Source organism: Myxocyprinus asiaticus, chromosome 48 (genome assembly GCF_019703515.2).
Source record: "Myxocyprinus asiaticus isolate MX2 ecotype Aquarium Trade chromosome 48, UBuf_Myxa_2, whole genome shotgun sequence".
NCBI lineage: Eukaryota > Metazoa > Chordata > Actinopteri > Cypriniformes > Catostomidae > Myxocyprinus > Myxocyprinus asiaticus.
The window spans coordinates 9475340-9502658 of record NC_059391.1 but is presented as its reverse complement, the minus strand read 5'-3'; the positions used below and the strand labels follow the sequence as shown (position 1 = coordinate 9502658).

The 27319-nt window shown below is 40.9% G+C and overlaps 1 pseudogene; it reads left to right on the top strand.

Annotated features, from left to right (window-relative positions):
- Nucleotides 1–311: 311 nt before the first annotated feature.
- Nucleotides 312–26700, top strand: LOC127437486 (laminin subunit beta-4-like; annotated as a pseudogene).
- The last annotated feature ends 619 nt before the right edge of the window (nt 26701–27319 follow it).

Sequence of the window (27319 nt, the reverse complement as noted above, 5' to 3'; positions counted from 1 at the left end):
TGTCTTAAGGGAGGCTGTGGGCATTGGCCCACTAGATTTGCAATGAGTCTGCTGATTAACAAAGTTAAGATGTTCTAAGTAAATATTGAGAGCCCTAAAATGAGTCATCTGACTGCTGTATTTGTCACTTTGACCGTTCCATATTCAAGGACCAATTTTTTTGACATTACTTTAATTAAACTGACTATAAACCCTGGGGCTAGTGTTAAGACATATTTCCCACATTGATTCTGGATCACATTCTTTTCGCTCCATTCATTCTTCAATCTTTCTTATCTCTCCATTCACCCATCGCTCCTATAGGTCCAGCTATGCTGATCCAATTGGAGGCATCTGCGTTCCTGCTTCTCTGTGAGTCTGCTCATGTCTGCTTTGACATTGCTAGAAGCTGACAGTGAAATTACCCTATGGGCCCAATCAGGGGAAACATGTGATCACTTGCCAAACTTGGACTGATTTTTTTCCCCACTTGTTGACACTTGAATCATTTAACTTGCGCTAGATGCCTTTTCTGTTGCATATTTTTCCAACATAGTTATTTTGCCATCATAACAAAGCTAGTTCGAATGAGATGCTGTCACTCAAAGATTAGCAACTGTTCTAGCTCATACTTGTTTTATTTCACATTTACATTTTTCTCTTTCAAATGTCTTGTTTGGTGTTCATTTGTGGAACTTAAATCAGGTGATGACTATTTTTAAGCTGCTAGAACATGATTGCAAATTGCTATCTAGTCTCTGACACACTTCATTCCAGCCCACGTAAAAATAATATCCATAATTTTATTTTATTTATTTTTTTACTTTTTTGACACATTTTATCTAAAATTGTGCTGTTCATGAAAATCTCCAATCCAGATCGATGGGACATTTTGTAAAGCTTATCAGACCTAGCAAAAGTAACCAAGAGGAGTGAAGCTTCAGAAAAGGACAATTGTTCTTGTAATTTTTATACCTTATGAAATGGTTTGATAAACACAATTTATAATTTTCCTACTGAAACAGGAAGTTGGAGTGGGACATATGGAAGGGCTTGTCTTTTTGTTTTTTAAAACAGCAAATAGCCTTTAGTTTAAGACATGTCACTAAATCATGATTTAGTGAGCATTTTATTGGACAAAAATCTGTATACTTCTCTGAGCAGAAGATGATGTCATCGATGTTTTTGGTCCATTTTCCCATAATAGAACAACTTTTAAATGCATATCTGCTAAAAGTTTATTTTTAGGAGTGCACTCAAATATCATTGGCCTAACAGGTATGGACTAAAAGCCAAAAACCTTTTGAATTAATTTAATGGGGTTTGTAAGAAAAGCACAGTTCGAGTTAGTCACAAACGTTCAAAATCAGCATATTTTGGAAGTGCATATATTCTTTTAAGCTACAGCTAACTTTGCTAAGTTAAATCATCACTTGAGGTTTAGCTGAAAGCTAAAATAATTGAACTGTTGTTATTTGTAGTGGTAGCAGTTGCAGTCTGCCTCCAGGAGGAATGTGTGGGGAATTCATGCTACCCTAACCTTGGTGACCTCATGGTGGGCCGCGCTGCCCAGCTCACGGCCTCCTCCACTTGTGGCCTCTACAGGCCACAAAACTATTGCATCCTGGGATACCTAGAGGTCAGTTGTCTAAAACCAAAGTGCTTTAGTGATGCAAATGTCAGAAAGGGTCACATTTTACCTTTTTTTAAATCACATCTTTTGAGTGTAAAACTAGAAATAAACAAATGGTAGGTTTGCTTCCAGAATGTTGCTGGTTGATAGATTTTGCAGGTAAAGACAGAAACAGTGGGTTATGGTACTACACACCATTTTGAAACTTAAATACCCTAAAAATAAAAATTATTTGGGCTTTCAAGGTTTTAAATTCCAATGTCTTTGCGCATATCACTGTTGTTAAACCCTCAAGCAACACACGGTGGTACTCTTAATTTCAGTCAGGAATCGAACCTCTTTTCTCAGACCTAGCCAACAAAATTTGTTCACAAAAGCATACTACCATGCTACTCTTTCAATTTCTGCAGTATCTAGTATGTATACTGCATAGTATGTGAATTTTCTGCATGTACGGAATACCCACATTATCTACATTCCCATGTTGTGTAGTATACAACAGAGTACACTGTGTGAAATACTGTATCCAAAAATGAAAGACGCCTAACCTGACCGTTCATTTCCATGTGACGCATGAACCAAAAGTGCAGAATGATCCCAAAATGAAATCGGAAACAGTAGGTTGACTTTTCTTTAGCGAGTTAAGAACACGGGTCTCCCAAGCTACTGACGCAACGTGCTTCTGGTCGCATCACAAGGAAAGATAAACACGGCGGAGCAGATGCAAAAATGTCTGATAGGAGATGCCACTTGTCGGCATAATGTGGCCAATCCTAGGGTACTGGAACTCTCTGAAAGAACATACTTACCATGTGATCGTGTTGGAAAGTGATATCCACTGTGATTTTTACAATTTTTTTCTTGACTCTTCATTTGACCAGACTAAGAAGTTTTACACAAGAATTAATTTAAAATGCAAAAAGCAAATGTGGAATGAAATGTACATAAGGTCATGTGACAACAATGTAGCATACAACTGTTTGATATGGCTGTTTGGAATAGCACATGAACTAACTACAGAAATAGAAATAGTAGAATTTAGTATATACTGTGTGCAGTATGCAAACCTTCTGCATGTATAGAGGACCCTGTAAGTATTCCGTAAGCAGTAAGCTGTTGTTTCATTCTGAACATAGTCAATATTTATTATGTTGCACTCTTTCATATACTATTTTTTTTAAAAAGAAGCAGGCATTATTCAGCACATACTGTGCAATATGCACCAAGCAGAAGGCTAGTATTCCATTCAGAACAAAGCCTGATTTTTTTTTTTTTTTTTTACAGTACCTACTGCATTACAATTTGCATAACATCTTCACAATCCAAACTACCCAGAAAACAGTTCCATCCTAAAGTGCTCTCTTTTCAGCACCCACACTTAGATGAAAGAGACAGCATGCTTTTTTTTTGCTCTACTCAGTGTGCATTGGCAGCGTTTTGGCCAACCCTTTGGGTAATACATACTGCAGACATGTTCTGATGTGCCTTCTTATCTGTCATATAGGTCATCACCTCTTCTCTGCCACAAGACTAATTTATGCCTGTTTTCATATTCCCCCCGCCCCCACCCCCGTCCATACAGGTGATAAAACCAGTATGTGGGTGTGTCTTTTAGCACTCGTTTTGTATATTTACACTACAAATCTTGGCCTGAATAGCCCATCGCAATGGTGCTTTCAATAACAATGGTGTCAATGACAGGAGGCTGCACAAATGTTGAATACATCTTGATTGTTTTCTCAGGTATTTAAATGAGAATATTCCCAATGGATAATTTGTGTTGAAACATGCCTTAAATTTAAAAAGATGCATCTCCTCATTATCATGTTGGCTTGATTAACATACTGTTATTCTACAAACTTTGTTTAGGTTTTTTTTTTTTTTTTTAATCCCTAAACCGAGACCACACACTTTCAGTCACACTTTGTTTTACAGTGTTCATGTTACTGTGTATTTATATAGGTAATTACTGAGTAATACCAATGAACTACATGCATTTACTGTGTAATTATTTTGTAGAGCAGCTTGTGTTTACATATTATTATTGTTATTTCTATAGTAATTAATAAAAGTAACACGGAAACTGTAAAATAAAGTGTAACTCCACCTAGAGCTTTCAAGCTATATCCACCAAACTCGGCAAAGACCTTCAGACTGTTTTGGAATAGTGTGGATGATCAAATATTAGAAAAATCCCACAGATTTACATTAGATGAATGTTCAAGTGGGCCGATGGAATGCTTGTTAATTCAAAATCCATTTGTCAAAAATTCAAATGTAAACAAACACACAAAAGGCCTTTAACGTGTTTTAAGTTGCTCTCTCTCTCTCTTTCTCTCTATCTAAAGTCATCTTTACACTGCCAAGGTGGCACAGAAGCTGCATTTAAACTGGCATTTAGATGCATTTACACACACTGTTTAATGCTGCTCAGAGCAGGCATAAATGCATTTACACAGAAATTACAATTGCATACATAATATGAGATTAATGTTTTAAATATATCATTTTGAATATAGAAATATGAAATTAATGAAAATATAAAATTATTCCTTTAATATTAAACTAAATTAGGAAATATAAGCTCTATCATGACAAAAACAATGAGTTGGGTTAGAGCAGGCTTGATCATAGCCGCGGGAATGATTTTAGTACGGGGGTGCTGTGGGTGCTGTGGGTGGGGGCTATAATACCCTAGAACGCTAAAAACCCACTATAAACATGTCAATCAAATATTCAAAACTTTAAACAATTATTTATACATTTTGAAAAATGTATAAACATTTGTTGAAATATTTCTACGAACAGATTTGGATTAATGATCATAAAATATATAACATATAAAAACTGTCCTTGTGAAGACCTGCGCTGCTTAAATAATAGCATTTAAAGAGTATAAAGTAGTAGCTAGTATTAGCATTATCTTTTCAGAATTTATGGTGTTGTTAATCGTTTTAGGGACTGTTATTAATTTTCCATGTTTTAGACAAGCTCAAGCGGGGAAATCCCCAACACTATGCCTGGATTATTTAATACGATCTTTCTTGATTATTCTTTTTGAAAACATTGTTAGTGCACTCTTAATGACTTTCAGTATTCTTTTTTCTCCTCACATTTTCATAGAGTAAAAAAGTTTAAATTAAAATAATTTAATTTTTGTCATAATCTTCTTTTCTTGTCATCTTCGTTATTTTTTATGAAATAAAAATACCCCTATACATTTTCGTCATTACTTTCGTTAATGAGATTAACACAGAATATGATGGTTTTCAAATAACATTAATGAATTGTCATCAATTTTTCATGCATATACTGTTTTGACAGCACTTCACTAGGTGGGCTGGAACACTGACGGGGGTGCTGCAACTCCCTCAGCACCCCTACTTCCCAAGGCTATGGGCTTGATTTAGACTGGCTTTTATGGTGCATTACCTCTTTACACAGAATTTTAGGAAGGCACAGAGCAGGATTACCTCAGCTGTGTAAAGACACCTTAAGAGTTTATCTGACTATCTATGTGGCAATTTGACATCTATATAGCTAGCTGGCAGTTTTTCCTACTGTAATGTCTGTATATCCATCAAACTTCAAAATCTGAAAACTAGTTTAAAGTTTCAGACAAGGCTTTCCCAAGCTAACATCAAACTTTTACCTTTCTAGTTGTCTTTAGACTGCATTTCAGTTTCAATTTTATATTACACTTGTACTTTTTTGACATTAGAAAGAATAATGTATTATTTATTTAAGTACTGCACCTCTGGAACTAACCCCCTGCTGTATAAAGCATTTAAACACCTTAAAAACCTGAGAATTACACACAGTATTATTATATAAATATGAATAATATTTAATGAAAATTACAAATCACACAAAAATGGTCCCAAAACATATTCAGACATTTAAGCCACACTTAGATGTGTAAGTTGTTCTTCATTGCAATAGTTAACAAAATATCAAACCAAGTAGCAACAGCTAATGATTTTCTCAGAACTCAGCTCTTTTTGCAATTACATTTAACCAACTGGTCCAAATGTAATTTACAGTGGATGTATGAAGCTAAGTTCACACAGGTGTCCAATCAGACTAACCACAGATTTAGTTCAGCACATTAACTATGAATATCTTCCACCAATGTTTAACAACCAGAAAGTGACCAAATACTTTGTGTCTTTTGAATATACCTACTGTATTTACTGTATATCTATTGTTTTATAATTTGTGAAACATTTTTCTTAAAAGGTGTGCTTATGCTATCTTTCTTTAAAAGAAAATGTACATTTGTTTAATATGCGTATCTATAAATGTTACTTTGTTTAATAACTGTAGATACAGTATGTAAATAACTGACATAAATACATTTGTAAGTATGTGGCTTAAGTGTCCAAATACTTTTAGGGGTGACTGTTGCAGCTGACCTACAATATGTTAACAGTACTTTTTATCTTTGATCAGAGTAATTGTCTTGTTCTACTCTGTCATTTGACAGATACTATTGCCATTTTCCTCCAAATTCAGAATGACCGTAAGTGTTTCACCTGTGACTCCAGAAGCCCCTACAATCTGTACAACAATCCCAACAGCCACCGCATAGAGAACATCATCACCACCTTCCAACCGGAGCGCAAGATGAGGTGGTGGCAGTCTGAGAATGGTGCGTTCCTCAAAGTAATTTCCCTTAGATCTCATGTTTGTTGTTTGCAGATCTTTAATGAATTCCTTGCATGAACATCATGAATGCTTTGTCGTTGGATTGTACTGTTATATGAAGCTGAATCCTGAATCTCTCAATCCCAGGTATTCATGAAGTCAGCATTCAGCTGGACCTGGAAACAATTTTTCAGTTTAGTCATCTGATTTTGACATTCAAGGTACATTCAAACACTTTTCTGTGAGAGATTTCATTAAATTAAATGACATGGAGTGTAATTGTGCCACTAGCTGCAACAAACAGAATTTAATAAAAATGTTTCAAACTGGTTACCCAAACACTCCTACCACCCCTTCTGTCCGCCCTCCAACTGTTTGTCTGACTCTTTGTTTGGACAAACATGTAGTCCCACCCTAAACTCATGCCCAAGTATGTAAACAAATATACAAGATAGGGGGGACCAAATATAAAAGTTTAAGAATCAGTCATTAAAAAACCCATATTTATTAACCACAAATTGAAACGAACATTTCAACATTTAATTCAGTTTCCTACATCTTAAAAATAAAGGTTCTTTATCATTATCCATGGTTCCATGATGAACCTTTAACATCCATGGAACCTTCCCATTGCACAAAAGGTTCTTTGTAGTGGAAAAAGGTTCTTTAGACTAGAAAAAGGTTCTTCAACATGGTTCTTTTAAGAACATTTTACTGAAAGGTTCTTTGGGGAACCAAAGATGGTTCTTCTATGGCATCACTGTGAAACACCCTTTTTTAAACATTTATTTTTTAAAGTGTGTGATTGAGCACAGAATTGGAAAATGCTCTTGCCAAACAGAGTTTCCGCCCTGCTGCCATGTTGGTGGAGAGGTCAAAAGACTTTGGGCAAACCTGGAAGCTGTTCCGATACTTTGCAGAAGACTGTGCCAACTCATTCCCAGGAGACACCGAGAGGCCAGCAGATAGCATTGATGACCTTACCTGTGATAGTCGCTACTCTGGAGCAGAGCCTTCCACCAATGGGGAGGTACACTTGCAAAGCATTCCTTAAATAATCTGTCCTCCTCCATTATTTGTTAATGTACATGACGTTTGTTCTTAACTATGCATTCCAACCAGGTGGTGTTAAAAGCCTTGGATCCCAGCTATGACATCCATGATCCGTACGCCCCTACTGTACAAGGTTCACATCTTGTTGAGACTATTTTCTTTTGTGTGTTTGAGAGATAACAGAGTAATAAAAATGTCAAGACAGCTTTAAAGTATGGATGATGCCTAAAGGTATGTCCAACAAGTGAAAACCCTTGATATCCTGATGATGAGCTCGTAGTGCGACTTTTTTTTGCTTGATCATAAAATACACACTGTTCAAGTCAACATGCCATAACACAGTCCATTACAGTGGTTGTCAGTTGTTTTTGTTTCCGGACCCAGATTTAATTTTGGACGCTAAAATGCAACCAAACTCAAAATTGTTTAACAGAAAAGTAAACGAAAAATGTCAAACAAATTTATGGATTTTATTATTTGCATTTAATGTTGTTTTTCCCCTGCTGTCCACGACCCTATCCAAACAGTCCGGCAACCAATTTTTGGGCTGAGACCCATTTGAGAGCCACTGATCTAGCTATTTACTGATGTATATTTATCAAATGTGCTGTACTGTGAATTCATTAAGCCATTGTACTGTGTTATTCTTAAAATATAAGTATTATCATTCACCTCTTATGGTCTTCAGAGTTGATAACCCTGACAAACTTGCGGGTAAACTTCACCCGTTTGCTCACTTTGGGGGACACATTGCTCACACGACGGAGGAGGAACCCACAGGAAAAGTACTATTATGCCCTCTACGAGATGGTGGTCCGAGGGAGCTGCTTCTGCAATGGCCACGCCAGTCAGTGCGTTCCTGTAGACAGCACACGTGGAGATACCTTCGGTGAGCTTGACATAGTAAGTGTGAAAGAAATATCACAAAAGAGATCTTATCTAACATCTTGTTACTCACGCATTTTTCATTAATTCTCCCCATTTTCTCCACATTAATGTTATGTCTCGAACTATCAATAATAAAATATCAATAACTTTCTAATCTGTCTATTTTTATTTCTCCTAAGGAATTTCAGGAGAAACATATCAGACAAAGTTGTTACTTTATACAATTTAACCTTAAGCTAGGAGAGTACAAACATGCTTCATGAAAAATAATATTAGCTTAAGACATGGAAATTTGAATGAAGTGATAAGAATATTGAACCCCCTTTCTTAACTACTTTTGTTTGCTTTAGTTTACAATTGTAAAATCTTTTGCTAAGTATAGTGCATAAAACTCAGAACAAACAGCCACATTCTTTTCTCTTTGCATGGTTTATGATAAGAAAAACCTAATACATAAAACATTTTATTTGGGTAATTAGCCATAATTACTACCTGTCATGCTTCAGTGCTGAAGAAAATGTGTTGCAGTACTTTTGTAAGAGTGCCTGCTGTTACTTTTGAATTAGTTGCTTATTTTAAAGCAATTATTCATGCTTTCTAATAATTTTGTCTGTTAAAGTTTTTTTTAATTTTTTTTTTTTTATGTTCACATTTCCCGGTCCTTACTCTAAAAGGTGCATGGTAGATGTGTTTGCCAGCACAACACAGCAGGGTACAACTGTGAACGTTGTCAAAACTTTTACCATGATGCCCCCTGGAGGCCAGGTGGAAAAACTGACTCAGACGTTTGCAGAAGTAAGCAGTTTAATAGTTTAAAATGTCACTTTGTGATTAAACAAGGCCATTCAAACTGCTCTTAATAAATTGTGGCTGATCACTCTAAAATAATATTATGCAAAATAAAAATAGGAATGTCTCCATCTACTGTACATGGAGTTATGTCCTTGTAACATCAAAAAATGTCAAGATGATGTGTGTAAGGGCAGTGGCATAGCAGTACATGTGTGATGCAAGATTGAGTCTAGTTTGTGTAAATTCTCTTCTGTGTTCCCCCTTGATTCCCCATCATTACTTGCTTTCGCTTGAAACAAAATGCCAAACAAGAAAATGTGTTTAGACATGTGTTCACATGAAGTTTAGCATCACAAAACAACTCTGATGATTCAATGTAAATTACAATTTTCCTGATGCAAAAAGTTTTAATTTCAACAAACTATAAATTGATAACTTTATTTTTCAGGGTGTAACTGCAACGGCCACTCCGAGAAGTGTCACTTTGACCAAGCACGCTACCTGGCCACAGGAGGAGTAAGTGGTGGTATCTGTGATGACTGCAGAAACAACCGTGTTGGACCTCAGTGTGAGCTGTGCAAGCCATATTCCTACCAGAACCCACAGCGCACTGAAGAGGACCCCAATGCCTGTATATGTGAGTGTATTTGGAATAGCCCATGCTGTATCTACACTGTAAAATGTAATGAGTTGACTTTACTTAAAAAAAAGTGAGGAAACCAATTGCCTTAAAAAATCAAATATACTTATTTGGCTCAAGAAAAGTGGACTATTCCTAGTTCACTTTACTTGACCCAAAAGTAAATTTACTGCCAAAAAAGTACATTTACTTAGATTTTTTTAAGGCAATCAGTTTACATGCTATTTTAAGTAAGGTTAACTGGGGGGCCTGGGTAGCTCAGCAAGTAAAGATGCTGACTACCACACTGGAGTCACAAGTTGGAATCCAGGGTGCTCTGAGTGACTCCAGTTAGGCTTCCTAAGCAACCAATTGCCCCGGTTGCTAGGGTGGGTAGAGTCACGTTGGGGTAACCTCCTCATGGTTGCTATAATGTGGCTCTCACTCTCAGTGGGGCACGTGGTGAGTGGTGCGTGGATGCCACAGAGAATAGCGTGAAGCCTCCACATGCCCTAGGTCTCTGCGGTAATGCGCTCAACAAGCCACATGATAAGATGCGTGGATTGACGGTCTCAGACACAGGGGCAACTAAGATTCGTCCTCCGCCACCCGGATTGAGGCGAGTCACTACGCCACCACGAGGACTTAGAGCGCATTGGGAACTGGACATTCCAAATTGGGGAAAAAAATCACACTCACACAAAAAAAGTAAGGTTAACCAATTTGATTTTACAGAGCAGATAGTTGCTTATAGAATAATTAATCCATTATTCAGGTAGCAATGATTTAATTTCTTCATACAAAGGTTTACATTGTGATATGATGTACTGTATATAACTACTCTTCTATTCATGTTTCTATTGTATACCACCTCCAGCCTGTGACTGTGATCCAGATGGCTCAGTGGACCAAGGACTTTGTGATCCAGTGACTGGCCAGTGCTTGTGTAAACAGAATGTGGAAGGAGTGCGCTGTGACAGGTGCAAGTTTGGATTCTATGGGCTCAGCCGGGATGGCCCTAGTGGCTGCCAGTGTAAGTACTCACTCACCTACAGGAATTTACCTACTGTCTTTGAAAGGCTAAGCTAAACAAAGTGAAAAAACAAAATGTATACCTTGAATGCACTGTAAGTCACTTTGGGTAAAAGCCTCTTCCAAATGCATAAATTTAAACAGGGCTGTGGAAACATTTTCAGTCTAACTTGGTGTTTTATTTAAAGCATTTGCTCCAAAGCATCTCATGTTTCTTGAAAGGACAATAAATGTCTCCACATAACATCAGGAAAGTTAAGGCAAGAAACATACTCTATACAGGTATACAAATGTAGAAGTGAATGCTTGGCCAAGGCATTGCAAGAGTATGGTCCAGTTGAGATAGTCATCTTTAATTGTCTGTAATATTAAACCAGATATGTTATTATTCAGGTTGCTAGCTATAAACTAGGGATGTGCATGGGAACCCTTAGAAATATTCAGATAACTGCAAGGTTCATGAACGGTTTATTCATCGGAAGTCGAGACTGAGGAATAATGAATGTTTATTGCAGGGCCAGATCTAACGGGGTGCTGGAATCCAGCCCTGCAATAAACATTCTTTATTCCTAAGAATTATCCCTAAGACTCTTCCAGTGTGTAGGTGTAACTTCATGGGCACCGTACGCATAGGCAACCCTTGTGATCAGACCACAGGAAGGTGCATCTGTGAACACTATGCTCATGGTCCACAGTGTGACCAATGTTTGGTGAGCTGAATCACTCCATCATTATATGACCACACCATACAAATGTATAATTATTTAAGTTTGGTAATATTGATGAGTTTCACTTTTTTTCAGCCAGGTTACTGGGGTCTAGGGAACACAGTCTATGGCTGCATACACTGTAACTGCGATATTGGTGGGGCCCTGAGAACTGAGTAAGTTACTACTTTCTTTGAGCCAACTCTTGTCTCGATTTAATTGCACAGAAAATAAGACATGTAAGTGCATGTGTATCTTATACAGATGTTCCTCAGAGGATGGCCAGTGTGAATGTAGGCCTAACATGGTAGGTCTTAGATGTAGTGAGCCGGCCCCTGGATATTTCTTGGCTCCTCTTGATTTCTACATCTATGAGGCTGAGAATGCTGTGCCTGTGGTGAGAAACTATAATTGACTGGACATGATTCATTATCTACTAATTACTATATTCTACTGTGTTCATACTTATCCATATGAAAAGGTTACAAAGGTGCAATTCCAGTGGCTTTTGCATCAACAAACAAAATTGCTGAAATAATGATTGTTTCAAAACACTCCCATCGCCCTGATCCCCAAACTCACGCCATTGGTTAAACCAGATGTTGGCATGCCTGCCACTCAAACAAACAGCAATGTTTAAAAAGTGCCAGAGTTTTAATTGTCTCTGCACATTGAACTGGAATAGGAATATATGGAATTTCTCCATATATACAGGTCCCTCCATTAGAGTATCCCCCAGAACATAAAGCTGAACAACCAACCAAGCTCCCTCTATGCCCCCTTGCACCAAAACCCTCCCTAACACCTTATTATGCACCTGAACCACCTTATTACACCACTATACCCCCAAAAGCGAAGCCATCTCCAATCCCATATAATCCCCATGTCACACTACCCATTTGTGAGCATTACTTCAGACAGTGAGGTTATGACTTCAAGATCAGCAATGGGAGGATTGTGGTGGTCAAGCGAGAGAAACGGCAAACTCGAAGACGAAGACAAGGCCAGGTGAAGCCTGAAATGACAGATAAATAGCATATGTTTGTCTGTGTGTTTTAGACCACTGAGTTACACTCTTATACATGATAACAGACGAATATAGTGCTACAGAATTGAACATGATCTTACTTTTTTGTTCCTTTGCAGAGAACAATCCCCTTTGAGGCAGGTTCATATCTCCAAATCATCCCAAGAGAGAGTATCCCAGATGGGTCTATGACTTGGACTGGACTGGGTTTTGTGCGAGTTCAGGATGGGGCAGGACTCAGATTAACTGTGACCAATATACCATCAAACCTTGACTACTATTTAGTTGTCCGCTATGAACCAGAGGTTGGTCAGGTCTTTCATTTTGAGATGTCTTGGGCATGAGTTAAATTTTTATAAAGAAAGACAGTTGTTTATGTACTGTGCATTGACAGCAATGTGCATTCTAAATGTTATCTTCGCAGTCCACAGATGACTGGGCAGCTATTGTGAACATTTTATCTTTTGGATCAGGAGATGGAAGTTGTCCAAATGACCCACCAGACAAAATGTTTACTCTTCCAAGTTCTGGAAGGTGAGCAGATTGTTTTGTAGAGTACAGCTTTGCATACATTTAACAGTTCAAACCCTAGATGTATTATTAGGTTTCTGCCCAGTGCCTGTGTACATAATGGCTCTGTTTCTTGAAAGCATTTAGCATAAATGTCAAATGCAATGAATTATAACTAGATCTATTTCATCTATCTATAATTAACTGTTCACATTTAGGGCAGCTACTCTGGATTCTCCAGTGTGTCTCAGCTCTAGTGATCAGTACTACATGGAAGTCACTTTTAGGAAACAGCCTAATGCCAATCCTCAGTCCAGCTTATACATCCTTATTGACTCAATTGACTGGATTTCAACCAGTCTGTTAAATAATGGACTGGATGGAATGGAAAATTAGTTTTCTTTTGTTTACATATTTACTAGTTTGTTTACCCAATTCACATTCCTCATTGTCAAAAAATTATAGATTGGCCTCATCCCCAAGGTGGATTCCCTCCCAAACTTCTGCTCAGAGTCATACCTAACTCAGTTTCAGCAATAACGCTGTGTTGAGTTTGGAGCACAGGTAGTGGAGTACACCCTTCCTGAAGTATGTGAGAAGCTTATTGGAAGTATGTCAGCCTTTATCCACAATGGAGCAGTGTGTAAGTATCTTATAAATGTACACCACCAATGTACACAATACAGTTTTTAAAATGTTCATGTCACAATGCATTTTGCTTTCTCTATGTGTATCCATGTGTTTACCACCAGCTTGTAACTGTCATTGTGTTGGAGCATATAGTTCATCCTGCAGTAAATTTGGTGGACAATGTAATTGCACACCCAATGTTATTGGCCGCTGCTGTGATTCCTTTGCTCCTTTGACGTATGGGCTTGGACCTAACGGCTGTTCAAGTAGGTAATTTTCTTTCAAGTCACATGAAATGAACTGTGGCAAATTTCAGAGTTGACATAATTAAAAAATATGTAGTTTGAATAAAAGTCACACCACTTAGTTATAAGGAATACTTTGGCATGTATACAGCAAAATTACACAGTACAATAAATACTCTGTAAAATGTTGGCATTAGATTTTCAAAATGAAATTAAAATGTTTAAATGTTATTTCCCAAGTTTCACAGTTTCTATTGTATGTATGTACACCTATGTTGGAAAACATACCCTGCTGAAATTCCATGCTGCTTCAAGCTGGTTTATGCTGGTACAGCTGGTGGACCAGCATAGCCATTCTGTTGTTTACCTGCAAAACTTGGCTAGCAAAGCTGATCAACCAGCATGGTCTTTCAGGTGAAGCTGGTTGACCAAAGAAGACTTGCTGGTTATGCTAGTCAAGAAGGCTGGTTGGGAAACGTCCTGGTTACTTGCATAACCTCCGTTCCCTGATGGAGGGAACGAGACGTTGTGTCGATGTAGTGACACTAGGGGTCACTCTTGGGAGCCCGAGACACCTCTGTTCTTTGATAAATGGCCAATGAAAATTGGCGAGTGCAATTTGCATGCCACTCCCCCGGACATATGGGTATAAAAGGAGCTGGTATGCAACCACTCATTCAGGTTTTATGCTGAGGAGCCAATATAAGGTCCGGCCATTTCAGCGGGTAGTTCAGCGTTGTGGCAGGAGGGACAGTTGAGAATGCGAATGCCCACCTCCCTTAACGGGGCAAGGGCAGCCTCTGCGATCTTCATAAAGACGCGAGGAGACAGGGACAGGCCGAAAGGGAGGACTTTGTACTGATACGCCTAACCCTCGAATGCGAACCGCAGGAAGGGTCTGTGTCGAGGAAGGATCGAGACGTGGAAGTACGCAACCTTCAGGTCTACCGCCGCGAACCAATCTTGATGCCGGATGCTCGCCAGAATGCGTTTTTGCGTCAGCATCTTGAACGGGAGTCTGTGTAAAGCCCGGTTCAGTACTCGCAGGTCCAAGATTGGCCACAACCCACCGCCTTTTTTTAGTACGATGAAGTAGGGGCTGTAAAACCCTTTCTTCATCTTGGCTGGAGGGACAGGTTCTATCGCGTCCTTCCGTAGGAGGGTAGCGCTCTCCGCGCGCAGGGTGGCAGCGTTTTCGCCCTTGACCAAGGTGAAGTGAATACCGCTGAACCTGGGTGGGCGCCTGGCGAACTGAATCGCGTAGCCTGAATCAGCCATCGCAACGGATTGGAAAGCGCAAGCCACGCATCCAAGTTCCGCGTGAGGGGGACCAAGGGGACAACGTCGTCGGACGTACCGGCAGGTGGGGCCTCACGGCGGGGTGGAGCGCGAGGTGCCACACCACGTCGTGGCTGTGCTCAGTCTAGGGTCATCGAAGCACTTACCTGGCTCCTTGTGACCATACCCGGAACAGCCTGGGACGGGGGAGGAAGAGGCCTGTCCTCATAACCCGTGGAGACTGCCACATCGGGGGCGGCTGTGTGCCACAGCTGGGCGCTCAGGGGTGGGAAGGCAACCGCTGGAGCGACAATCCTGCAAGAAAAAGCCGGTGGACGGTAGTCGTGGTGACGACCATACACACCAGGTATGTGACCCAGGGAGGAAGGAGGCTGCTCTTTTGCTGAACTGTTGGGTACTGCAGCCACTTGGGCATGCGGCGAAATCAAACAAAAAGGCAACAAAAAATTTTCCACCCGGCCCTCCACCGGGGGATGGAGTGGTCTTCTTACCAGCTCCACATGAGTGGGTTCCCTCATCTCTGGGTCGCCCGTCTCAGGGGCGCTTCGAGGACCTCCGTGGGTTCTTTGGCGCCGGATGTGAGACGGGTGGCGTCGGCTTCCTGCGGTGGGCTCCACACCGGGGCCGGGCCGAAGGGGCGGGCTGCGGCGGAGCCGGTACAGTCACTGCAGGAGGACGCCTTTGGCGACGAGCAGACGGGGTGCAGGATCTTGAGCCATGCCGGGGCAGGATGTGCCAGATTGCCTCCGTCTGCTGCTTCACCGCCGAGAACTGCTGGGCAAAGTCCTCGACGGTGTCGCCGAATAGGCCCACCTGGGAAATGGGGGCAGCAAGGAACCGTGTCTTGTCGGCCTCGCCCATCTCGACCAAGTTGAGCCAATGGTGGCGCTCCTGGACCACTAGTGTGGCCATCGTCCGCCCGAGAGACTGCACCGTGACCTTTGTCGCTCAGAGAGCGAGGTCGGTCGCTGAGCGCAGTTCCTGCATCAAATCTGGGGCGGAACTACCCTTGTGCAGTTCTTTCAGCGCCTTGGCTTGGTGGACCTGCAGGAGAGCCATGGCGTGCAGGGCAGAGGCGGCTTGTCCAGCAGCACTGTAGGCTTCAGCCGTCAGGGACGACGTGAGCCTACAGGGCTTGGACGGGAGCTTAGGGCGTCCACGGGCGTACGTGCACTGCGAGTGCCTTATCCACCGGGGGAATCACCGTATAGCCTCTGGCCGCCCCGCCATCGAGGGTAGTGAGAGCGGGGGAACTGCGGAATCGGGGCCGGGCAGTAAAAGGTGCCTCCCACGACTTCGTCAGCAAATCATGCACTTGAGTGGGGCGTGGCTGCTTTGAGTGGCGCCGCGAGCCCAGAAACCAATCATCAAGCCGGTTCAGGGGAGAGCGGAGGGTTCCACTCTAACCCGACACTCGCGGCCGCCTGGGAAAGCATGTCCGTCATTTTGGCATCGGCCTGTGACTGGGCAATCGTCCCCGAAGGGGGAAGCCCAGCTGAGGCTTCTGCGTCCGACTGGACAAGCCCACTCTCTGATGCTGCGCTCGAGAGCTCATCATCTTCGCGGGCTCCGAACAAGAAGCCAGACTCGAACTCATCCTGCGAACTCATCCGGAAGCCTGATTGCAGCAGACGAGCGTGCTGGGAAATGGGAGGTCCGCGGGGGGATACCCGGCAGAGACGATCCCGTTGGGGTCCCCAAATCGCCCCCAGTGCTAGCCGCGCTGGCCTCATACCCGTAGGTAGAAGGACCGAGGCGGGGAGCCGCTGGGGTTGCTTTCTTATGAAAGCAAGCCGCGACCGCAACGTTGCCATGGTCATGTTCTCGCAGTGAGAACATGAACCATTCACAAACGCTGCCTCCGTGTGGGTCACGCCCAGACACGAAAGACAGCGATCATGACCATCCGAAGTTGAGAGATAATGACCGCAACCAGGAATATCACACAATCGGAAAGGCATCTTTAAAAAGATGCATCTTTAAAAAGACGTTCCATGTGTGCGCTCTTTTAGAGAAATATATACTCTTTTAGAAGAGAAAAAGCTCTTTCAGAAAATATACTCTCTAGTTTCTCTGCTGAACTCGCCAATTTTCATTAGCCTTTTATCAAATACCAGAGGTGTCTCGGGCTCCCAAGAGTGACCCCTAGTGTCACTACATCGACACAACGTCGAGTGAGTGACAGACAGGGAACTGACATGTTGAAGGTGACATATGACCATTTTGTTAGACACAAAGATGTGTGTTTAAAGAAACACACTTGATTATATTTTGAAAAACAGATGAAAGAAAAGCCATCGATGCTTGTCTGATTTGCTGCTTGTTCAGAGGTTCAGTGGCACTCTGCCTTCTGCGATTCTCACGGAACATGTGCATGTGGAGAGTTTTCACTCTTCTCAGTCTGAAAACAATTTGCAAGAATAATTTCATATGTGAACGCTACAAATGATCTTAGACCATCTAAGGAGGTGCTCTGAGTTTAGTTCGCTTTATTTCCATGGAGTAGTTTGCGTTTGACGAGCGTTGTGAATGCAGCCCTGCATGTTAACTTTATTTTGACCTCGCCTAATTACTGCTTGCTGGTGGGCTAAAAAGTTAACTTAGTACCCTGATTATTATGCTGAGAAAGAAAGCATATTTTCGAGGACTGTCAATTTAACGTTTCATTTGGTGCGATTAATTATATTAAAAATAATGTGTCAAAAAAATCTGCACAGTTAATTTAATAAGGCAATTTTCCATAAACAAATATTCATACCATCTAAGCCAGTGATTCTCAATTTTTTGGGGGTCAAGGCCTCCTTTTAAAGTTACACTCTTCATTGAAAAAAAAAAAAATCTAATTTTTTATATAATATCTTAATATAATCTGAACTTTTTGCCACTAGGCCAACTTTGCTCTATTATTTTCTGTATACTTTCTGTGTTACATAAATCAATAAAAAAGTTAACTTGGTTTAATTATATATATATATCTAACATCCAAAAATTGAATAAATTCAAAAGTGTGCTTAAAGGAGCAATGTTAATAATCAGAATCAGAATGAACTTTAATGCCAAGTGTGCTCACGTAAAGAGTATAAATAGACATACAAAAATAAAATAATAAAAAAGGACATATAACATAGAATGGCATATGTACATGTGCAAGTGGTAATATATGTGCAAGGCAGGTGTATGTACAGTTATTGAATTAAATATGAGTGAATTTACATATGTACACGAGATATTTATTTATATTATTGCACTATGGGGAGTCCTGGAGGAAGTTTAATTGTTCATGTGGTAAATGGCCTGGGGGTAAAAACTGTTCTTGTGCCTGGATGTCCTGGCGCTCAGTGCTCTGTAGAGCCGGCCAGAGGGTAACAGTTCAAAGAGGGAGTGGGCAGGGTGTGTGGGGTCCAGAGTGATTCTACCTGCACGTTTCCTCACTCTGGAGATGTACAGGTCTTAGAGGGTGGGCAGGGGGCACCAATAATCCTCTCAGCAGTCCTGACTGTCCGTTGTAGTTTCCTTCTGTCTGATTTGGTGGCTGAACCAAACCAGACAGTTATAGTTGTACACAGGATAGACTCAATGATGGCCAGTAGAACTGTGTCAGCAGCTCCAGTATCAGGTTGAACTTCCTCAGCTGGCGAAGGAAGTACAACCTCTGCTGAGCCTTCTTCACAGTGGAGTCTATGTGGGTGTCCCACTTCAGGTCCTGTGAGATGGTTGAGCCAGGAACCTGATTGACTCCACTGCTGCCACAGTGCTGTTCAGGATGGTGGTGGGGGGGTTTTCTCCTGAGGTCAACTATCATCTCCACTGTTTTGAGTATGTTCAGCTCAAGGTAGTTGTGACCACACCAGACAGCCAGCTGTTCAACCTCCCTTCTGTAAGCAGATTTGTCACTGTCGTGGATGTGGCCGATGATCATTGTGTCGTCTGCACACTTCAGGAGCTTAACAGAGGGGTCCTTTGCAATGCAGTCATTCGTGTACAAGGAGAAGAGCAGTGGAGAGAGAACGCATCCCTGAGAAGCACCAGTGCTAATAGTGAGGGTCCCAGATGTAAGTTTCCCCAGTCTCACTAGCAGCTGCCTATCTGTCAGAAAGCTGGTGATCCACTGACAAATTGGGGTGGGCACGGAGAGCTGGGTTAGTTTGGTTGAGAGAATATCAGGTATGATGGTATTGAAGGCTGAACTGAAGTCCACAAATAGGATCCTTGCATAAGTCCCAGGTCTGTTGAGGTGCTGCAGGATATAATGCAGTTCCATGTTGACAGCATCATCCACAGACCTGTTTGCTCGGTAAGCAAACTGAAAGGGGTCTAGCAGGGGTTCAGTGATGTCCTACAGGTAGGCCAAAACCAGTCTCTCAAACGACTTCATGACCACAAACGTGATAGCGACAGGTCTGTAGTCATTAAGTCCTGTGATTTTGGGTTTTTTGGGGACTGGAATGATGGTGGAGAGTTTGAAGCAGCATGGAACTTCACACTGCTCCAGTGATCTATTGAAGGTCTGTGTGAAGATGGGGGCCAGTTGGTCAGCGCAGACTTTCAGACAGGCAGGTGAAACACCATCTGTGCCTGAAGTTTTCTAGTCTTCTGTTTCTTGAAGACCTGGCATACATTCTCATTACAGACCATAAGTGCAAGTTGAGTAGCAGGAGGGGGGACGAGGGGGGTTGCAGGAGGTTTAAGTGGGTGTGTGAAGTGAAGATCAGAGCGGGGGATGGATGTGTGATTGGGCTTTTCAAACCTGCAGTAAAACACATTCAGGTCATCAGGCAGTTGTTGAATCTCTACAGAGTGAGGTGTTTTTGATGATGTCCTTCAGGCCTCTCCACACAGAAGTAGGATCATTTCAGCTTTTCAGAGTAGCTTCTTTTAGCCACTCTGATCTCCTTAGTGTGTTTCTGGTCTGGTTGTGCTAGATTTTATCCCCACTTCTGTAAGCATCCTTTTTGGCATGATGAAGCTGTCTGAGTTTTGCTTTAAACCATGGTTTATTGTTATTGAATGATAAAAAATGTCCTAGTAGGGAAGCACACATCCTCACAGAAACTGATATATGATGTCACAAGTATGTGAGCTTGTCCAGGTCTGTGGCTGCAGCTTCAATTACACTCCAATCAGTGCATTCAAAGCAGGCTTGTAGGGGACGTAGGTAGCTCAGCAAGTATTGTTGCTGACTACCACCCCTGGAGTCACGAATTCGAATCCAGGGTGTGCTGAGTGACTCCAGCCAGGTCTCCTAAGCAACCAAATTGGCTCGGTTGCTAGGGAGGGTAGAGTCACATGGGGTAACCTCCTTGTGGTCACGATTAAGTGGTTTTCGCTCTCAATGGGGCACGTGGTAAGTTGTGCGTGGATCGTGGAGAGCAGCATGAGCCTCCACATGCACACGATAAGACGTGCAGATTGATGGTCTCAGAAGCTGAGGCAACTGAGACTTGTCCTCTGCCAACCGGATTGAGGTGAGTAACCACACCACCACGAGTACCTAGTAAGTAGTGGGAATTGGGCATTCCAAAATTGGGGAGAAAAAGGGATAAAAACAAAATAATAATAATTAAAAAAAAAAAAAAATGCAGGCTTGTAGTTCCAGCTCTGCTTCATTGGTCCATCTCTTTACAGTCCTACTACTACTACAGGCTTAGCTGATTTTAATTTCTGCTTGTAGGTCAGGAGATGAACCAGACAGTGATCAGAGAGTCCTAAAGCTGCACGTGGGACAGAGCGATATGCATCTTTACAGTGGTGTAGCAGTGGTCCAGTATATTTCTGTCTCTGTTGGGGCATGTGATGTGTTGTTTGTATTTTGACAGTTCAGGGGTGAGGTTAGCTTTATTCAAATCTCCCAGAATAATGATAAGAGAGTCCAGGTGTTCTTGCTCTGTGTCTGTGATGTGATCAGCCAGCTGTTGCAGTGCTGTTCACACATACTTGTGGTGGGATGTAAACACTCACCAGAATAAACAAGGAAATCTCCCGCGGCGAGTAGAAGGTTTAAAGTTGATGCGCTTCTAAATTAGAAAAGCACATCTTCTTCAACACTGTTACATCTGTACACCAACTTTCATTGATGTAAAAGCATGTCCCGCTGCCTCTTGTTTTACCCAATGATTCCGCAATGCAATATGTTCTGAACAGCTGAAAGCTCGGCAGATGTAACGCGCAGTCCGGGATGGCTTCATTCTGCCAGGTTTCTGTGAAACACAGAGCAGCGGAGTTAGATAAGTCCTTATTTTTTTGAGTGAGCAGAAGCAGTTCGTCTGTTTTGTTGGTGAGGGAGCGGACATTTGCCAGATGAATACTCGGCAGCAGAGTCCTAAAGCCTTGTTGATCTTCACAAGTGCGCCAGCGCGTGTCCCTCACTAGCGTCTCTTGGTGCGCTTGTAGAGCACAGCTGTGCCTCCAACTATGATGTCTAACAAAACATCCGAATAATCAAACACCGGCAAAAAATTATCAGGTATACTCTGCTGAATATTCAGCAGTTCATCCCTGGTGAAACTGATCGGGAAAGAGTGACAAAAAAAATGTCAAACAAACATAACAAAAAAGCTAGAGAGCTCCACAACGAAGCATCCATCTGCGGTGCCATCTTGTTCTTGTATATATTAATAGCTCACAATAAAATTGTTCATCATTTACTCAACCTCCTTGTTCCAAACTTTTTTCATCCATGAAAAACATGAAGCTCAGAAAGTACAAAAAAGCACCATAAAGGTTGTCTATATCACTTGTGCACTTTTCACTGAAGCCATTCGATAGCGTTGACAGAAATGTAAGTGTTAAATCATCCACTGAAAACTTCCTCTTTACCCATTCAAATCTGTCACACACACACAAGAACATCATTGTTTATTTAACTGACACCACATAAGGAGAAAAAGGTGGTGGGAAAGAAATCGTGCACATCGGTTCAATCAAATTTCCGTCATCGTGGTAAATTTGAAAACGAGAAAGTGAACGAGATTTGCGAACAGGGCAGTCTTCCTCACACTTTGTGTGCATTCCATTCAGAAATTATCATCCATATTCCATTCGAAGGCTAAAAAATAAGGGTAATTCTGAACTCCCTTTTTGAAGTCAATTTTATTGGAAATTCTGTTTGAAGTGATTTTACAGAATGACTATAGAATAGAATAGATATAATAGATATCATGATTGTTCTCCCTTCAAAGTGCCCTTCGGAGGGTGATTTATCCCATTTGGACCACAGGATTTGAAAACCACTGATCTAAGCAATTTAAGCTTGATGTACCACCTTGTTGTTTTGTGAATTTGTGGCAGTTAGGGGCAATCAGCAATCCAGCTCTACAGGCAATGCACCTCATCAAATCAAGAGCAGGCAGCAAACAGCCTTCTAAAGATTATGTTTTTTTTGTGCTCAAAAACAGCTGGACCGAGCACAACAGAATGCAGGGATCTTTAGACACATTTTTCAATATTTCAAACTATGTTTAACTTGACACAGCATCCAAAAAACAGTTCTTATGGCTAGATTAGTTATCCCTGAAAATGAGTGATATGCAACGCAAACAAAGTGAGACACTCCAACAACATCCATCTGACGCATTATTACTGTACATAGGCCAATAATTAAAAATACCACAGAGAGAAGTAAGAGTTAAATTCATCCATCCATCCATCCATCTTCTATAGCCGCTTGTCTTAAGCAGGGTTGCGGAGAGTGCCCAGCTGTCTTTGTCCAAAGGCAAGGAAACACCCTGGCCAGGTAGCCAGTCCATCACAGGGCAACACACACAGACATACACATTCATGCTCATTGCTACAGGCAATTAAGAGTTTCCAATTCACTTGACATGCATGTTTTTGGACTGTGAGGGAAACCCATGTAAACACAGGGAGAACATGCAAACTCCACACAGAAAAGCCCTGGGTGAGCTGGGACTGGAAACTGGGACCTTCTTGCTACCTCTAGGCTACATTAATCCGGATACATTTGAATACAATGTTTTCCTTTTCGAAATGCTCTATGTACACACTGAGGTTTTCCAGAAGTTGCTCGTCCACACTGAAACATATGAAAACGCTTCAATCTCCTTACTGCACATGTGAAAAATCGCCGTTGGTCTCACGGTCTGAAACACAATTTTCCTTGTGTTCTGTCAGAGGACACCAATTCTAAGTAAACTTCCCATCACCTCTGAAGGAATGCAATGTGCCGCTATAACACGGGGTGCCATCTTGATTTTTTTTTTTTTTTTGGGTTGAATGGATCACATGACTGTGTCACATGACAACAAATACATCATTGTTTTCAGAAATATAAATTTTTCCCAGTCCACAATACAACACGAAGACTATGGAAGTGAATGGGGGCCAATTTTGAACGTTAAAATACTCACTTTTTCAAATGTATAGCCCCAAGATGTAACAAAATCACTTACTTACCTTTTCTGTGTAAAATTATAACCAATTTTACAACTTTGTTGCCATGATGATGTAATGTCAACAAACCCTAAAATGAAACTTTACAGCTCAAATATGTAGGGCTTTACTGGTTGTTTAGATCAGTGTTACTATCAGAAATAATTAATAATTATTTCTGTAGTTATTAATCAATATTTAAATTAATTAATTGGATCTAACTCATTAAAACTTCATATGGGTCTCCAGTAAATGTAGTGTGCTACGTTTAGGAGCAAGTTTGATTATTAGCAATAATTAATAATTATCAAAGATAATTATTAATTACAAAAATCAATAGAACATTGATGAGAATCAATGTTAGCTTTTTTTTAATCCTTTAAAATCAACACTTATCAAAGATAATCGTTAATTGTTAACATCGATGAAACATTAATTACAATTAACACTAGCTTATTGATCATTCAAATTCAATCAAAGATAATTATCAATTATCAAAAATCAATAGAATATTAATAAGGATTAACATTGACGGGGCACCACCCTGAAATCAGGGACTAATAACCGAATATTAAAACAGTCTCAATATTAGATTGTTTTCTTAGGAAAATCGACATCCGAAAAATGTCGATTTTCGGGAAAAAAAACAATGAATGAAGGTTTGAATCCGAGCACTGACATCCCGTCAGCATGACACAGGCGTATGCAAAACAAACCAAAACACTTCTCTTTGTAATATAAACAAAGTTTATTTATGCAGTAATATCAATTAATAATTAATACAATGCAGTCAATAAACTTCCAATTTACAACTACAAACTAAACAGTGATATGATTAGATATGGAAATAAAAATAATCCTATAACACATAAGGTGTGTGTGTGACAGTGTGTGTGTCAGTGTGGTTAGTGAGAGAGAGAGAGAGAGAGAGAGAGAGAGAGATTATTAAGTGACAGCCCGAAAGCTGATTTCGCGATAGCTGGAGATAAAGCAGCCGTGTTCATCACTCAGAGACGCGGTTTTACGAGCGGGGCTCGTAAAAGTCCCTTGTTATTTGACTCTTTAATGGATGAACTCAGTTGCTGTCTCACCCGCGATGGCAAAAATGCACAACAGTCCAATTTGGTTGGACCACAATACAGCAAATCAAATTCGTGATAATTAATACCCTGAGTATTACTAATGAGCGGACATGGCGGTCCGTAAACTGTACAAGCAAAAACCTTGAAACACAAGAATAACACGCTATAATATTCTATCTCTGCCCAGACGTAACCTCTTACTTGAATCGCATGAGGACACAGGTAGAATGTGTTTTCCTCCGTCCTTTAACTTTGACCCGGTTCCTTGAGGCTCGTGTGATGACGAGAGGTCGTTTCCTTGCGCTGTCGGCAGGCGGTACGGCTGTTGATTGTCGGCGGCCGGTACGGCTGTTGATTCTCAGAGGGCGGTACGGCTGTAGATTCTCGGCGGGCTGGCGGAGAACTCAGAAATGTCGACTTGATTGAAGATGGAAGAGAAATCTTTTTCTCTTCACTTCTGTAGGCCAACGGATGAAGATGCAAATTGCTCGGCGGTCTCCTTCGGATCCGTTAGAGTGTTTGGTTGAACACAGAGTAATCTCAACTCGTCCAGCGAGATGGAGATTGTATGGCCACAGTTTCAAGTCGGACATTACTTCCTTATGCCACGAGGTTGCACCAGAGAGCAGCAAAAAGCTACGTCCGTATTCGGTGAACTAAGTCGCTGGAAGCCACTTTGGAAGCATTTCAGAATTATTTGAAGTCCTGATGATGTCATGTTTGAGGGATGTTCTGTGGTGTGCCTCATCCAATAGGAGTTGAGAGCTCGATCCTTTAGAGGGCAAGGCTTCATGGATCTGTAGTCTGTTTTGGACTCCCTTTGATTTTGGCACAATTTTTATCAGTAAGATTTACGACTTAGAAGGTGGGGGCTTAAGTTATGTTTTTACGACTGTGTTAGGCCTGCCTTTGTCTTCTATCTGAATACATGAGGCCCAACAAATAATATACACGTTTTAACAAAAGAATATATGGACTTTTATAAAATTAAAAGCTTCACATTTCTGCCTTTAATCCCTCCAAAAATGGCCACATTCACTTCCACTGTAAATGCCTCCCTGTAACCTCCATTTTTGCTTTTAAGAAAAGGAGGAATGAGCCTAATTTAATTTTTGTGGTAATCAATATTATACCACAAATGCTGTTGATTGAGCTTAACTTGTATTGAACCCCGAATGTTCCTTTAATTATTATACAAAATTATCATTACTTGGGGCTTTTCACAGTAAATATTGATATGTGATTAATTGCGAATAATTGGATTATCACAGTATCGTAATTAATTCAATTAAAATTAATATTTTCTTTTGGCAGGATATTGAGGAGCTCAAAGAGCAGTTTGAAAAATTGAAATCGGGTAACAAGAACCAGAGTGTTAATGAAGAATCTAATGAACGTCTGAAGAAAATCACAAGAGAGGCAGAAAAGCTGGCTAAAGATGTTGAAGATAAAATGAAACAAACTGAAGGTACAGTGTTTTAAAATCTTAGTATTTTTTTTTTTTTTTACAGATACACATCTGTTGCATGCTAGTATTACAGCTCTTGGAGCTTTACAAGAAGCAAACTTAATTGTAAAATAAGCTTAAGAAGGTGTTAATTGTTTTCTAACCTTTGCCAAAATAAAAAATACTTCATTATCACTGTGGTTTCAGACTTGGAAAAAAGGATTCTGGATGCAATCCAAAGAAAAGAGGAGAAAATGAAAGATTTGGAGGCACTCCAGGAGGAGGCAAATAATTTGAGGGACTTCATTGTTGACAAAGTGGATAAATACAGTTTATGCTCCATTTAGGCCTGCAAGGGCTTCCCTACCTCAAAATTAGAGGAAGCAGAAGTTTTTGCCATAGGAGAAGGCAATGCTGGACAAAACTACCTCTGACTGGGATTATGGGATCATCTCAGTCCTTTTATCTTGATTCCTTTACTAGTTTATTTTCTGAATTTTGTTTACTATCTAGTGCTACAAACTGGTTCTCATCATGCACCAGAGATACCTTGTGGTCAGATACTGGTTCTGTCCAGTTTTTTAAATGAATATGGGCATGTTTAATATTTTAAATTAATATTTAATATGCATGTATCATCTCACAATGATGGTGTAATCGGCTTTTCATTATTCATTTAATTATATTATGTTTTATGGCAATAATCCCAAATTATGCAGCAGTCCTACATTGAAAACTTACAAAGTGAATGTATAACCTAGACTGTCCACAAGGGGTCTCAGAAGTACAAACTAAAAAGCCTAACACATAAGCCATGCATACTGTTCCCTATCTGTCACTCACTCGACGTTGTGTCGATGTAGTGACACCAGGGGTCACTCTTGGGAGCCCGAGACACCTCTGGTCTTTGATAAAAGGCCAATGAAAATTGGCGAGTGCTATTTGCATGCCACTCTCCCGGACATACGGGTATAAAAGGAGCTGGTATGCAACCATTCATTCAGATTTTCTCTTCGGAGCCAAATGGTCATGCTCACTGAGCTGAATTCCCACGACTGTTCATTCACCTCTGCTGGATCTGACGGTGCATTTCAGCGGCTTCTCCCTCTTCTGCACTGGTGCACTGCAGAGAATGTCCCTGGGTGCTTCGGCAGAAATAAGAGTATATTTCTCTAAAAGAGTATTTTTTCTAAAAGAGTATATTTCTCTAAAAGAGCGGCACACACGGAATGTTTTTTTAAAGACACGTCTTTTTAAAGAAGCCTTTCCTTTGTGTGTTATTCCTGGTTGCGCTCATTATCTCGCACCTTCTGACGGTCACGATCACTGTCTTTCGTGTCT